The 14,553-nt window shown below is 43.6% G+C and overlaps 1 protein-coding gene and 1 pseudogene across 1 annotated transcript in view; one reads left to right on the top strand and one right to left on the bottom strand.

The window, feature by feature from the left end:
• Window positions 1–14,553, top strand: part of LOC138439615 (GTPase IMAP family member 7-like) — a 566,929-nt gene that overhangs the window by 372,700 nt on the left and 179,676 nt on the right. The gene's annotated exons all lie outside the window — the stretch shown is intronic.
• Window positions 1,115–6,482, bottom strand: LOC138439620 (GTPase IMAP family member 5-like; annotated as a pseudogene).

Below are 14,553 nucleotides of genomic sequence, written 5' to 3' on the forward strand. Positions count from 1 at the left end.
TGATGCTGAAGCTGAAGCTCCAGTACTTTGGCTACCTAAGAGCTGACTCACTAGAAGAGACAGAAAAATCTTTCAAAAAAATCTTTGCTGGGAAAGATTGAAGGCAGGAGGATTCAGGGATGTCAGAGAATGAGATGGTTGGATACCACCACCAACTCAATGGACATGAGTTTGAGCAAGCTCTTGGAGATGGTGAATGACAGGGAAATCTGGCATGCTGGAGTCCATGGCGTTGCAAATAGCCAGACAGGGCTGAGCGACTGAACAACAATGGGTCAAAAAATCAGGAGAAGCATAATGTTTCATCACCACATATGAAAAGTCCATGCAATTCAAATTTCTAAACTTGTAGGGAATACAGTCTTGCAGGTCACTTCCTTCTTCTCCAGGGTGGCTTTCATGCTACAAGGAGATGGCTGAGTGTTGAAGGAGACCAGATGGCTGGCTAAGCCTGAATTCCTACACTCACCATCTCGCTTTTGTCTAGCCCTGCTCTAAGGATTTCTGGTTCTTTAATTTCCCAGTGGCTGACTATGCGGAGATCTTCCTCCCCACCCTGTCTCTACGGCCTTCCTCCTTTCTCCCCCAGCCTCTTCACACCCCAGAGACATCCCAGAACACCCTAGTCTTTCTCTCGTGTGTGGTGTCTTATTATTACTATTTTTTTTTTAACCTACAAGGAAGTCAGAGTATGTTTCCGAATAAAATAAGGAATTCCAACTGTAAAAAGGAGGTCCCCGGTGAGACGTTCACTCACACAGCATGTCAGTCCACTCACTTTCCTCTCCTCAAGCTCCCCAATATTTCTTGATGGTGTGCAGTTAGTTTATTATTTGTCTTCACCATTTTTTTGAAAAGATTTTGCTCTTAAATTTATTTATTTGCTTTAATTTTTGGCTGCACAGCATATGGGATATTAGTTTCTCAGCCAGGGATTGAACCTGAACCCTTTGCATTGAAAGCACAGTCTTAACCACTGGACTGCCAGGGAAGTCTCCACCTTCACCATTTTTAACACAACAGAAAGGGGAAATTTTTTTCCCTTTGCATTTTATTTACCTAAAAAGGAACCAAAGAAAAGGGATGGTGTGTCTGATGCAAGGAAGCAAAATTGAAAATGAAATTATGTAAAAAGCAAATAAAGTTTCTGATCAACACAGATAGGTATGCTGACTCTGAAAAGATGGAAGCTGAGGGCAGCTGTCATCTGCAAATGCTCAACGTTGATGTGTACTATACAAGCTAATCACAATGGCAAGAAAAATAAAAAGGCATAGGACAAGAACAAATATTTTGGCATGAGAAACGATCCAGGCTTTCAGTCGGAGGAGCACCTTGAAGGCACAGTTTCTCTCAGCCTCTTTCAGGTCTTGCTTTTGCTTTGCAACCTGCAGCCGTACCTTTTCCAGGTAGCGCCTCTGACCTTCTCCATGGGTGCCACCCCCCATCTGCCGGAGCCTCTGTGCATCGAAGAAGAGCTCGTTGGTGAGGAAGGCGCCCTGGCGCTCCCGCTCCAGCCCCTCGATCATGGCCATCAGCTCGGCCAGCTGCTCTGTTTGTCCCCAGAGGCCCGGTTGTTGAAGGCACAGTACCTCTGCCGGCACTCCTGCACCAGGCTCCTCAGCCTGAGGTTGTCTGTGTTTGCCACGTACTCATCCAAGGATCCGCCCGCCAAGTCCTCCTTGCGGGTGAACAAGATGACCATGTATCTCTCGGCTCCTGCCCCAAAGACCTCCTTCACCCTGGTCACAGCCACTGCGTCCTGCTCGGTGAAGCGCCCCAGCTGGGTCACCAGCAGCAGCACATGGGGCCCTGGCACTGACAGCAGGTAACAGGCTCCGATATTCTCATACACCTCTTGATCCTGGGCCCTGGACTCGAAGATGGGGGGCGTGTCCACCACCAGGATGCTCCTCCCATTCCACGTGCCTGTTGCCCTCTGATACTTCCTGGTCACGACTGGGCCCCCAGCTTGGACTCAAACACGGGCTGGCAGAGGATGCTGTTCCCGGTCGCACTTTTCCCGCTGCCTGTTTTGCCTACCAGGATGATCCTCAAGGAGAAGGAGGGTTCAAAGCCCTGATGTTCTATCCCACCTGTAAAAAAAAAAAAAAAAAAAAAAAGGAATTTTTTCAGTTTTACTAAGTTTGTGATTCTTTTTTAAAAGTTTTATTTTATCTTGGAGTATAGTTGATGATGGGCTTCCCAGGTGGTGCTAGTGGGAAAGAACCCGCCTGCCAATGCAGGAGACATGGAACACAGGTTTGATCCCTGGGTTGGGAAGGTTCCCTGGAGGACGATACGAGAAGCTGCTGCAGTGTTCTTGCCTGGAAAAGCCTATGGACGGAGGAGCCTGGTGGGCTGCTGTCCTCGGGCTTGCAAAGAGTTGGACATGACATAGTGACTAAACAACAACAAACAACAACAAGAGTTGGCAAGGGTGACGCTGTGTCAAGAGCTAAAATTTTCAAGAGATGAAGAGTGAGAATCCACGGACTTCTGGAGTTCTTATGAGCCCATATGAATTAGGTTCATTCTAGGCTCCTAAAATCTGTTGTTTTGTTCCTTTTACTCTGTTGGTTCTTCCCTTACTTTATTCTGAAAAAATTTTTTTTCAAACATGATTACTAAATCTCTATGGGGAACTTTCCCTCTTTTCAGCTGAGCACAGGCAGGGAAAGATATCATTTCCACAATTTGGTTCCAAATCCACTGACTTCTGAATTGAAGTTTTGTTTCCACTGTTTCCATACATCACCACAGGGGTCAGAGTGTCATGCTCAGGTGTGTAGGGTGTGATGACAGTAGGGAAGAGAAAGAACGCGATAGCTGCCTTTTTCTCCTGCAGTTTAAAGTAACTGGGTTTCTCTTCTGTCTCAGTGTTTGAGGTCAGGGAGTGGACGAGGGAAGACAGTAACTGTCTCCTGGTGTCCAGAGTGCTTGAGAATTTGGAGGGTTTCTTACCTTCAGCCATGGTTCCATATCTGCTCCTCTGCAGCCCTTCCATTCTCTTCTAGAATAAAAAGAGGGAAGGAATAAAAGCAAGTGTCCTTATAGGAGCTGGTAAGACCTGAGAACACCTCCAATTCAGACAGCCGAGAACAATTATCCTTAGATGAGCCATTTGCATTGCTAATTTTCTAACATGTTTTATTTTCAAATATCCATATAGAGCTTTAAGCAAGCCAGGTGATGCTAGGTTATGTTAACACAGTGAACTCTTGCTTTTCTTCCTCATTCTACAGGAGGGCAAGAAATGTTTGAATACACATCAGTTGATTATCTCCCTTCAAGCTGAAATGGCGTGAAATAAAGAAAGCCTTCTTCTATGGAATAAGAAGCAACACTTTTAAATCATTTGTTGTTATTACTGGAATCAAAGCAAACTTGCTAGACTAGAGAATAAATGTTGCCTTGATGTAAATGAATAGTGGTTTGTTTGAAGTACCGGGCATTTCCAGTCCCAGAAACTCTTTGTATCAGATGGACATCCCAGTGGCAAAGGGGAAAGTACAATGCACCTTCCAGTGGGAATGTGGAATTGGGGTCCAGGGCTCCTTTGAGGATGGACATGAGAGGGAGAAGGGGAAGAGGCCTGAACATGGTCACCACCTCCTTCCCTCTGAGCAGCTGGGGGAAGAGAAACTGTTGCCCTGACCGAAGGACAGCAGCAACATTCGGGACAAATTCAGGATAAAGTCATTGCCTGCTCTGTTTTAAATCAAATGTCTTTCCTTGTGGGTCTCCCAATAACAACTTAAGAAAAATCCCAGTAGACATAAGCAGAAATTGACAAAACCATGGAGATAAATGTTTCATTCAGATGAGGCATGCTATTGTGTTATTGTTGGTGCTAGAAAAGGTAAGCATAAATTGGAAAAGGCAAGCATGCAATCTGCAATTATAATTAAGATGAACTCTGAGCCTATGGGCTTCCCTCATAGTTCAGTTGGTAAAGAATGGGCTTGCAATGCAGGAGAACTGGGTTTGATTCCTGGGTTGGGCAGATCCCCTGGAGAAGGGAATGGTTACCCACTCCAGTATTCTTGCCTGGAGAATCCCATGGGCAGAGAAGCCTGGCAGGCTATAGTCCATGGGGTCACAAGAGTTGGACACAACTTAGCAATTAAACCACCATCACTGAGCCTATATTTTATTTATTCAGTTTTAAAGATTATGCAATTATGAAACAAATATTTTAAGAAGAGAAATAAATACCCTGAGTAATGGAACAAATTCCACGATGTGCAATGAACAAATCTCAGTATTTTGACATTTTTATTACTGCTGTTCAGTTTGATTGAGAAAGTTAAAACTTTACACATATAGTTTCATTTATTTACTTTTTGACTCTCCCAACCCCGAGTCTCATTCTCCCTCTCCCTTTAGAGGCAAACAATATTCTGAGAGGTTTATGTGTCTATCTCATTTGTGTATTTACACTTGTACATATACATCTATCTATAGTTAAGATACAGTACTTTTTGGTATTTTAATCTTTTACAGAGTGACATTATTTATGTAACACTTTATCCAGTTCTTTCTTAACAAACATTTGGTGTTCCAAATGCATCTTTGTTACTACCAACAGTAGTGCTACTACCAACGTGAAAATCTCTCTGGAATGTCCAACTTCCGCCTCACTGCTGCTTCTGCTGCTGCTGCTAAGTTGCGTCAGTTGTGTCCAACTCTGTGCGACCCCATAGACAGCAGCCGACCAGGCTCTGCTGTCCCTGGGATTCTCCAGGCAAGAACACTGGAGTGGGTTGCCATTTCCTTCTCCAGTGCATGAAAGTGAAAAATGAAAGTGAAGTCGCTCCACCTGACTAGATGTTGCCAAATCTGACTCCAGGAAACTTGTGCTGAGTCGTGCTGGCAGCAGCCATGTACCAGCATCCCGCAAATCTTCACCTACACTTGGTAATACTAGATTTTTAATTTTTTGGTCACCCTGTTGGGCATACAGTAGGATGTCTTAATTGGTTTAAACTTGCATTTTATTGAATAACATTGAATTTAAAATGATTTTCATAGCTGATTTGCTATTCAGCAAATTTCTTATTTCTACCTTTACACATTTTTCTATTCACTCAGTCAGGATGCCTAGAAATGGTCCTCATTAGGAAACCATCTCCTGTCACACTATCAGAATATACTAAAATAAATTCTTTCCTTTCCTTTTCCTCCTGCACCCCTTTCTTTTCCATAACCCCTGAGAAGAGCATTTTCCTTACCACCTTCTCCCACTTGGTGTCCTTGCCTCTGGGAAATTATACTCCAGCTTTTGCTAAAATTGCTCAAATTCTCTGACATCCTTTCTATCTCAGATGACATTTTCTATTGGAATCATATGTTGAGGTAGTAAAAACAGTGATGACAGTCGTAATAATGTTGATGATGAATTTCACCATCATAATAACCCTCTGTGCAGCCATTTGTAATTTTCAATTTTTCTTTCATATCCATTATTTTAATTGTTTGTCCTAATTCCCTATGATGTGATCGAGATAGGTATTAAAATTTCTATTAAAATATTAAGAAACTGAGTCTCAACTAACATGTCCGTGTTCATACAACTGTCATGGAGCTGAGAACAAAAACTGGCTCTTTTTGCCTGCATATTTTCCTGGGTTCATCAGGGAGGAGAGTGAAGATTAAGTTATTGAGCCTCTTGGAACACCACATACAATGTTGCCATCCATGGTCAGGACATAAACTGAAGCAGTTAGGCTGGAAGTTTGTCCTAAAACCAACAAAGAGAACTGTATTGCAAAATCTTGGGTGCCTTTTTTTTTTTTTAAGACTATTCAAACATAAAATTGTAGAGGACAGAAGTTGCTCAGAATGAAAAGATTTCAGTTTAAACAGTCTGGTGTTTTTACATGACTTGATTAGTGTGACCCAAATGGGGCTCTGTTGCTGCCACAAAACACCATCAAAGTCCCGAACTGGGGAGCAGAGGTGCAGCACCGTCCTCCTGAAGCACCTTCTGAGTGGGTCAGGCTGCCGGGGGGAGACACGTCTCACCGAGGAATAGATTTTTTGGGGCGGACATTAACAAATACCAAAGTGTCCAGAGGCTAGTCAGAAAGGATATTGATGGAAATGCTGAAATGACCGGATATTAAAATGACTGAATCAAGCCTAGGAAGACATCCGGAAGCATTGTAAACCTGAAGCAACCTGACACGTGTCAATTGCAGAACAGACAAAAGTGGGGGGATAAAGAGTGGAAGCAGATTTCTTCTCCACAAGGAAAATCCTAATCTTCCCCACATGGGATCAGGAATCATGAGAGAGCTGGTGTGGGAGCAGAGATTATACAGGTATCTGACAGGAACAGCAGGGGGATCTAGCTTAGGGAGGAGGTTGAAGCAAATGAACATCATATACCTTTTGATCTTTAAATGGGATGAACCTGATGTTATCTTGATGCTATCTCATTTTATCAAACCACTGGAAAGTAGGCTCTCTCCTGCTGTTTTAGGAAAGGTAAAAATATTTTTCATCTGCCTTATTCATGAGTCTCTCCTTCCCCGTCTGCTTGAGTCCCTCTGTTTCCCAGCATTGTTGGTTTCACAGTTTAGTCTCAGGACTTTATAACACGGCTTTCACAGGGGGTTGACAGTAGACCAAGGGATGGTTCCTGTACACGCTGGGGTCTCTCTGCCATAGCGTCGAATTCTACATCGTGTGGTAGGAAACGTGGCTATCTGGGAAAGACTTGGGTGGCTTTCAGAAGATTAAGGTCTTGGAACAATGTCCGCTGAGAGGTTTCGCTGGGAAAGTGGTTCAGTGAGGGTTCTCGTCGTGTGTCCTAGGAATGGATTCCTGCAGCAGGCTTCTCTGGGAGGTGGTGCTTGTCAGGGATGGGGCGGGGGTGGTATGCGTGAAGTTACCAAGGTAAAACTTAAGATGTTAGCTCTACCTAGTTAGGGCACCTTGTGAGTTTCAGTTCTCTGAATCTGTCAATTGTTGTTCCGTCGCTCAGTGTCGTCCAGTTCTTTGCGACCCCATAGGCTGCAGCACGCCAGGATTTCCTGTCCTCCACTATCTCCCGAAGTTTGTTCAATTCATGACCAATGAGTCCGAGATGCTATCTCATCTCCTGCTGCCCGCATCTGCTTTTGCCTTCAATCTTTCCCAGCGTCTGAGAATACTAGCGAAACTTTATGAAAGGCTGTGAAGCTTAATGAAAATCAAAAGAGCTACGAAGTAGGCTACTAACCATAAAAAAACTGGAGGGCTGTGGAAAGCGATGGGCGGGAACGCGGGGTGAGCAGTTCGCAAATCCGCTTGGTTCCCACTGGGAGACTGCTGGTGTCCATAACACTTTGCACCGGCTCCCGGTTTCACTGACAGGAGACCCCAGAAGCATGGAACCGGTTCGAGGTCCCACCAGAAATCAGTAGCCCTGACTCAACCGCGGCCTCCAGAACCCTCCCTGTTCGCCCCGCTCCGAATCCTCCAGGACGCAGGGACCCCCGCAGGGTCCCCTTACCAGGCTCGGCTCTGTGGGCTGGGTGCCGGCGGGTCGGCGGGAGCGCGCGGCCGAAGGCTGCAGAGCACCACTGCTGGGCAAGAAGGAAAGCGGGGCTGATGGAGCGCGCTCGCTTCCTGTCCCTGCAGTTGGGGACACCCCTCCGGGCGGGGCGAAACTGCTGCCCGGGAAACCAGAGAGCGGCGAGTTCGCAGCGTGCGCACCCCCAAGGGATGCTTGCCCTCTAAGACAGAGAGCGCCTCGCCGCCTCCCATTTCCTCTTTAAGAAGGGTGAAAAGAGACCACTCTGACCCCAGTCTCCCCGGGAAAGCACCTCTGCTGCTGCTGCTGCTGCTAAGTCGCTGCAGTCGTGTCCGACGCTGTGCGACCCCATAGACAGACCACCAGGCTCCCTCGTCCCTGGGATTCTCCAGGCAAGAATACTGGGGGTTGCCATTTCCTTCTCCAACGCATGAAAGTGAAAAGTGAAAGTGAAGTCGCCCAGTCGTGTCCGACTCTTAGGGACCCCAAGGACTGCAGCCTACCAGGCTCCTCCAGCCATGAAATTTTCCAGGCAAGAGTACTGGAGTGGGTTGCCATTGCCTTCCCCGTTAAAGCACCTCCAAAGAGATCAACTTAGAAAGCTAGTTATTTTCTTTGGCGCAAGAAAGAATCACAGACTTTTCGCCGAGGACTTCTCAACCTTCGTGCAAAGCTGGAGCCAGGTGTGGAGCAGGTTAGAGTGGAGCCCTCCTCCTTTCCAGAAACTCCGCAGAGCTGGGAGCCAGAGAGCCACTGTTCTTTGCCTTTTGTTTCTTGGGGTTGAGGAGTCTGTTCTTAGAAGGCATGTATGTGTGTGATTTCTGAGGAGTGATAGCCGTTCTCTTCGATGTATCCTTGAGCTATTTCACCAACGCGAGGAAGAACAGATTTTAGCTGTTTTCAGACGTAGTAAGTCAAAGGATATACACGATTTAAGTCTATTTTTGAAGTAAAAAAGGAGTGCCTAAACTTCATGTGATAAAATGTGAAAGGAAATACAAAGTAAACAAGAATTGGACCAAGAATGAGACTGAGTGTAAGGTATAAAAATCATTATGACCCAAAATAATAATTAAAACAAAACACTACATCATTTGGGAAGATATTTAAAAGAGGTAAAAGACAAATTTAGAAAAAATAATCTCAAAATATTTTATTGCTGGAATAAGCAAATACTCATTCATTTGTATAGAAAAGGCAACATTGTCACTATCACATTAAGGCTCCCAGAGCAAAAAAAAAAAAAAAGACCTAACTTCTTACACAACAATAAAGTCAAAACGGACCAAAGACCTAACTGTAAGGCCCAGAAGTATAAAACTCTTAGAGGAAAACATAGGCAGAACACTCTTTGACATAAATCGCAGCAAGATCTTTTTTGACACACCTCATAGAGTAATGAAAATAAAAACAAAGATAAGCAAATGGGACCTAATTAAATGCAAAAGCTTTTGCATAGCAAAGGAATCCATAAATGAAATGAAAGGGCAACCCTCAGAATGGAAGAAAACATTTGCAAATGAAGCAACTGACAAAAGATTAAACTCCAAGATATACAAACAGCTCATGCAACTTCATATCAAAAACCAAGTAACTCAATAAAAAAAAGGGGGGGAGAAGACCTAAACAGACATTTCTGCAAAGAAAACATACAGATGGCCAGGAAACATGTTCAGCATCACTAATTATTCAGGAAATGCAAGTCAAAACTATAATCAGGTATCACCACACACTGAACAGAATGGCCATCATCAAAAAATCTACAAACAGTAAGTGCTGAAGAGGGTGTGGAGAAAAGGGAACCTTCCTACACTGTTGGTGGGAATGTAAACTGGTACAGTCAGGATGGAGAAGAGTATGGAGGTGCCTCACAAAACTAAAAATAGAACTATCATATGACCCAGAAATCCCACCCCGTGCCTGATTCGGGCAAAGCTGTAATTCAAAAAGATACATACAGAGGGAGGGAAAGATGGCGGAGGAATAGGACGGGAAGATCACGTTCTCCCTCACAAATTCCTCAAAAGAACATTTCAACGCCGAGCAAACTCCACAAAACAACTTCTGTAGGCTGGCAGAGGACATCAGGCAACCAGAAAAGCAGACCATTGTCTTCAAAATCAGGTAGGGAAAAATATAAAAGACGAAAAAGGAGACAAAGGAGGTGGGGAGGGAGCTCCGTCCCGGGAAGGGAAGCCCGTCCCGGGAAGGGAATTTTAAGAAGAGAGGTTTCCAAACACCAGGAAACACTCTCCCTGCCGAGTCTGTGGCGAGCCTTGGAAACACAGAGGGCAACATAACAGGAAGGAAAAATAGATAAATAATTAAAACCAAGAGATTACAAGCCCACCAGTAACTCCCCCAGCGGAAAAGCAGCACAGACGCCTGCATCCGCCATTGGGAAGTGGGGGCAGGGCAGGGACGCGCGGGAGGAGCGGGCTGCAGTGCTTTGTAAGAATCGGGCAGGAACTCCCCACGCTCCACCAGAACGATCTAACTTGGGCTAGCAAACCAGACTGTGGGATAGCTACCACGCGAAAAGCTCGAACATAAGACACCGCCAGGACCCAGCACAGAACAAAGGACGGAACGGAAAAAGCCGGCTGCAGACCATTCCCCGCTGGGGACAGGCAGCCAGAGCCGTAAGGACTGGAAAGGGGCAATTGCAGACCCGGAGAGACTTTACTTACCTAACTGCAAGCAGGCTCCTTTGCTAAGACTTCTGGGGGTGCTGGACAGTCACAGTCTGCCTCACGGGGTGCGTCAGCGGTCCACCCAGAGAGCTGAGCGGCAGCGGCGGAAAAGGTGACAAGCCGCGGCTATTGCGCTCGCCAAACTCCTGAGCTACTCGGACCTGGGAAGGGCACAAAGCGCAGTCCCAGCCGCATTTGTGCCTCTGAGGGCTGCCTGAGGGCCGAACCTGAGCGGCTTGGACCGGGGAAGTGCACGCAGCCTAGGGCCGGCCCCAGACGGTTCCCGGCTGAGCATCGTAGAGCCGGAGCGGTTTGTGCGCCGCGAGGAAGGACAGGTCAAGCGGGGCAGAGATACTGTGTACACACGACAGTGCTATTTGTTTGCAGCATCCCCCCTCCCCACAGCGCAACTGAACTAGTGAGCCTAAAAACCAGCAAACAGAAGAAGTTAAACAGAGGGAACCACCTTGGAAGTGAGCCCACACGGCCCATAACATCAGAGAAGAGCCAGATATATTTTTAATTTTTTAATATTTTTAAAATCATTCTTTTTTTTTTTGCCTTTTGCTTTTTTTTTTCTTTTTTTTCCGAGCTTTTTTTTAATTGTTAAATCTTCTATTTCTCCTCTAATTTTTATTTCTATAACCTAGTATTACTATTTTTTAAAAAAAAAGACTTTTTTTTTTTTTTTTAAGGCAAACACCATATATACTCTTTGGATGGTTGTTGGTGTTTTGTTTTGTTTTTTTTTGTTTGTTTGTTTTTTAATAATTCTTTTTTTTTTCTTTCTTCCTTTTTCCTTCTGCTTTTCTTTAATATTGTATCTTTGAAAATCCAACCTCTACTCCAGATTTTTAATCTTTGTTGTCAATTTTGTACATTTAAAAACCCAAACTTCACTACCCAAGTTTACCTGAGAGCGAGATTACTGGCTTGTCCACTCTCTCCTCCTCTGGCCTCTCCTTTTTCTCCACCAGGTGGCCTCTGTCTCTTTTCTCCCCCATCTCTTCTCTATCCAACTCTGTGAATCTCTGTGTGTTCCAGACGGTAGAGAACACCTAAGGAACTGGTTACTGGCAGGATTTGTCTCTCTCCTACTCATTCCTCTCTCTTATCCTCCTGGTCACCTCTGTCTACTTCCTCCCTCTCCTCTTCCCCGTATAACTCTGTAAATACCTCTGAGCGGTCCAGACTATAGAGCGCACATAAGGAAGTGACTACTGGCTAGCTTGCTCTCTCCTCTCTTGATCTCACCACATCTCATTCCAGTTACCTCTAACTACCCCCTCCATCTTCTCTTCTCCTTGTAACTCAGTGAACCTCTCTGAGTGTCCCTCAAGGTGGAGAAACTTTTCATCTTTAACCTAGATGTTTTATCATCGGTGCTGTATAGATGGAGAAGTCTAGAGGCTACTGTGAAAATAAAACTGAAAACCAGCAGCAGGAAGCTTAAACCCAAAGCCTGAAAACATTAGAGAACTCTTGAATTCAGGGAACATTAAACAATAGGAGCTCATCAAAAGCCTTCATACCTACACTGAAACCAAGCTCCACCCAAGGGCCAACAAGTTCCAAAACAAGACATACCACGCAAATTCTCCAGCAACACAGGAACACTCCCCTGAGCCTCAATATACAGGCAGCTCAAAATTATCCCAAAACCTTTGATGTCTCATAACCCATTACGGGTCACTCCACTGCACTCCAGAGAGAAGAAACCCAGCTCCACCCACCAAAACTCCAACACAAGCCTCCCTAACCAGGAAACCTTGACAAGCCACTGATAGAAACCCACCCAAAGTGAGGAAGCTCCATAATAAAGAGAACTCCACAAATTATCAGAATATAAAAAGGCCACCCCAAACGCAGCAATATAACCAAGATGAAGAGACAGAGGAATACTCAGCAGGTAAAGGAACAGGAGAGTTGCCCACCAAATCAAACAAAAGAGGAAGAAGTAGGGAATCTACCGGAGAAGGAATTCCGAATATTGATAGTGAAAATGATCCAAAATCTTGAAATCAAAATGGAAACACAGATAAATAGCCTAGAGACAAGGATTGAGAAGATGCAAGAAAGGTTTAACAAGGACCTAGAAGAAATAAAAAAGAGTCAAAATATAATGAATAACACAATAAATGAGATCAGAAACACTCTGGAGGCAACAAATAGTAGAATAACGGAGGCAGAAGATAGGATTAGTGAAATAGAAGATAGAATGGTAGAAATAAATGAATCAGAGAGGAAACAAGAAAAACGAATTAAAAGAAACGAGGACAATCTCAGAGACCTCCAGGACAATATGAAACGCTCCAACATTCGAATTATAGGAGTCCCAGAAGAAGAAGACAGAAAGAAAGATCATGAGAAAATCCTTGAGGAGATAATAGTTGAAAACTTCCCTAAAATGGGGAAGGAAATAATCACCCAAGTCCAAGAAACACAGAGAGTCCCAAATAGGATAAACCCAAGGCGAAACACCCCAAGACACATATTAATCAAATTAACAAAGATCAAACACAAAGAACAAATATTAAAAGCAGCAAGGGAAAAACAACAAATAACACACAAGGGGATTCCCATAAGGATAACAGCTGATCTGTCAATAGAAACTCTTCAGGCCAGGAGGGAATACTTAAAGTGATGAAAGACAATAACCTACAGCCCAGATTACTGTACCCAGCAAGGATCTCATTCAAATACGAAGGAGAAATCAAAAGCTTTACAGACAAGCAAAAGCTGAGAGAATTCAGCACCACCAAACCAGCTCTCCAACAAATTCTAAAGGATATCCTCTAGACAGGAAACACGAAAAGGGTGTATAAACCCGAACCCAAAACAATAAAGTAAATGGCAACGGGATCATACTTATCAATAATTACCTTAAACATAAATGGGTTGAACGCCCCAACCAAAAGACAAAGACTGGCCGAATGGATACAAAAACAAGACCCCTCTATATGCTGCTTACAAGAGACCCACCTCAAAACAAGGGACACATACAGACTGAAAGTGAAGGGCTGGAAAAAGATATACCACGCGAATAGAGACCAAAAGAAAGCAGGAGTGGCAATACTCATATCCGATAAAATAGACTTTAAAACAAAGGCTGTGAAAAGAGACAAAGAAGGCCACTACATAATGATCAAAGGAACAATCCAAGAAGAAGATATAACAATTATAAATATATATGCACCCAATATAGGAGCACCACAATATGTAAGACAAATGCTAACAAGTATGAAAGGGGAAATCAACAATAACACAATAATAGTGGGAGACTTTAATACCCCACTCACACCTATGGACAGATCAACTAAACAAAATTAACAAAGAAACGCAAACTTTAAATGATACATTAGATCAGTTAGACCTAATTGATATCTATAGGACATTTCACCCCAAAACAACGAATTTCACCTTTTTTTCAAGTGCTCATGGAACCTTCTCCAGGATAGATCACATCCTGGGCCATAAATCTAAACTTGATAAATTCAAAAAAATCGAAATCATTCCAAGCATCTTTTCTGACCATAATGCATTAAGATTAGATCTCAATTACAGGAGAAAAACTATTAAAAATTCCAACATATGGAGGTTGAACAACACACTTCTGAATAACCAACAAATCACAGAAGAAATCCAAAAAGAAATCAAAATATGCATAGAAACTAATGAAAATGAAAACACAACAACCCAAAACCTGTGGGACACTATAAAAGCAGTGCTAAGAGGAAAGTTCATAGCAATACAGGCATACCTCAAGAAACAAGAAAAAAGTCAAATAAATAACCTAACTCTGCAACTAAAGCAACTAGAAAAGGAAGAGGTGGAGAACCCCAGAGTGAGTAGAAGGAAAGAAATCTTAAAAATTAGGGCAGAAATAAATGCAAAAGAAACAAAAGAGACCATAGCAAAAATCAACAAAGCCAAAAGCTGGTTCTTTGAAAGGATAAATAAAATTGACAAACCATTAGCCAGACTCATCAAGAAGCAAAGAGAGAAAAATCAAATCAATAAAATTAGAAATGAAAATGGAGAGATCACAACAGACAACACAGAAATACAAAGGATCATAAGAGACTACTATCAGCAGTTGTATGCCAATAAAATGGACAACGTGGAAGAAATGGACAAATTCTTAGAAAAGTACAATTTTCCGAAACTGAACCAGGAAGAAATAGAAAATCTTAACAGACCCATCACAAGCACGGAAATTGATACTGTAATCAGAAATCTTCCAGCAAACAAAAGCCCAGGTCCAGATGGCTTCACAGCTGAATTCTACCAAAAATTTCGAGAAGAGCTAACACCTATCCTCCTCAAACTCTTCCAGAA

The sequence above is a fragment of the Ovis canadensis genome, chromosome 4, assembly GCF_042477335.2.
Source record: "Ovis canadensis isolate MfBH-ARS-UI-01 breed Bighorn chromosome 4, ARS-UI_OviCan_v2, whole genome shotgun sequence".
NCBI classification, from domain to species: domain Eukaryota; kingdom Metazoa; phylum Chordata; class Mammalia; order Artiodactyla; family Bovidae; genus Ovis; species Ovis canadensis.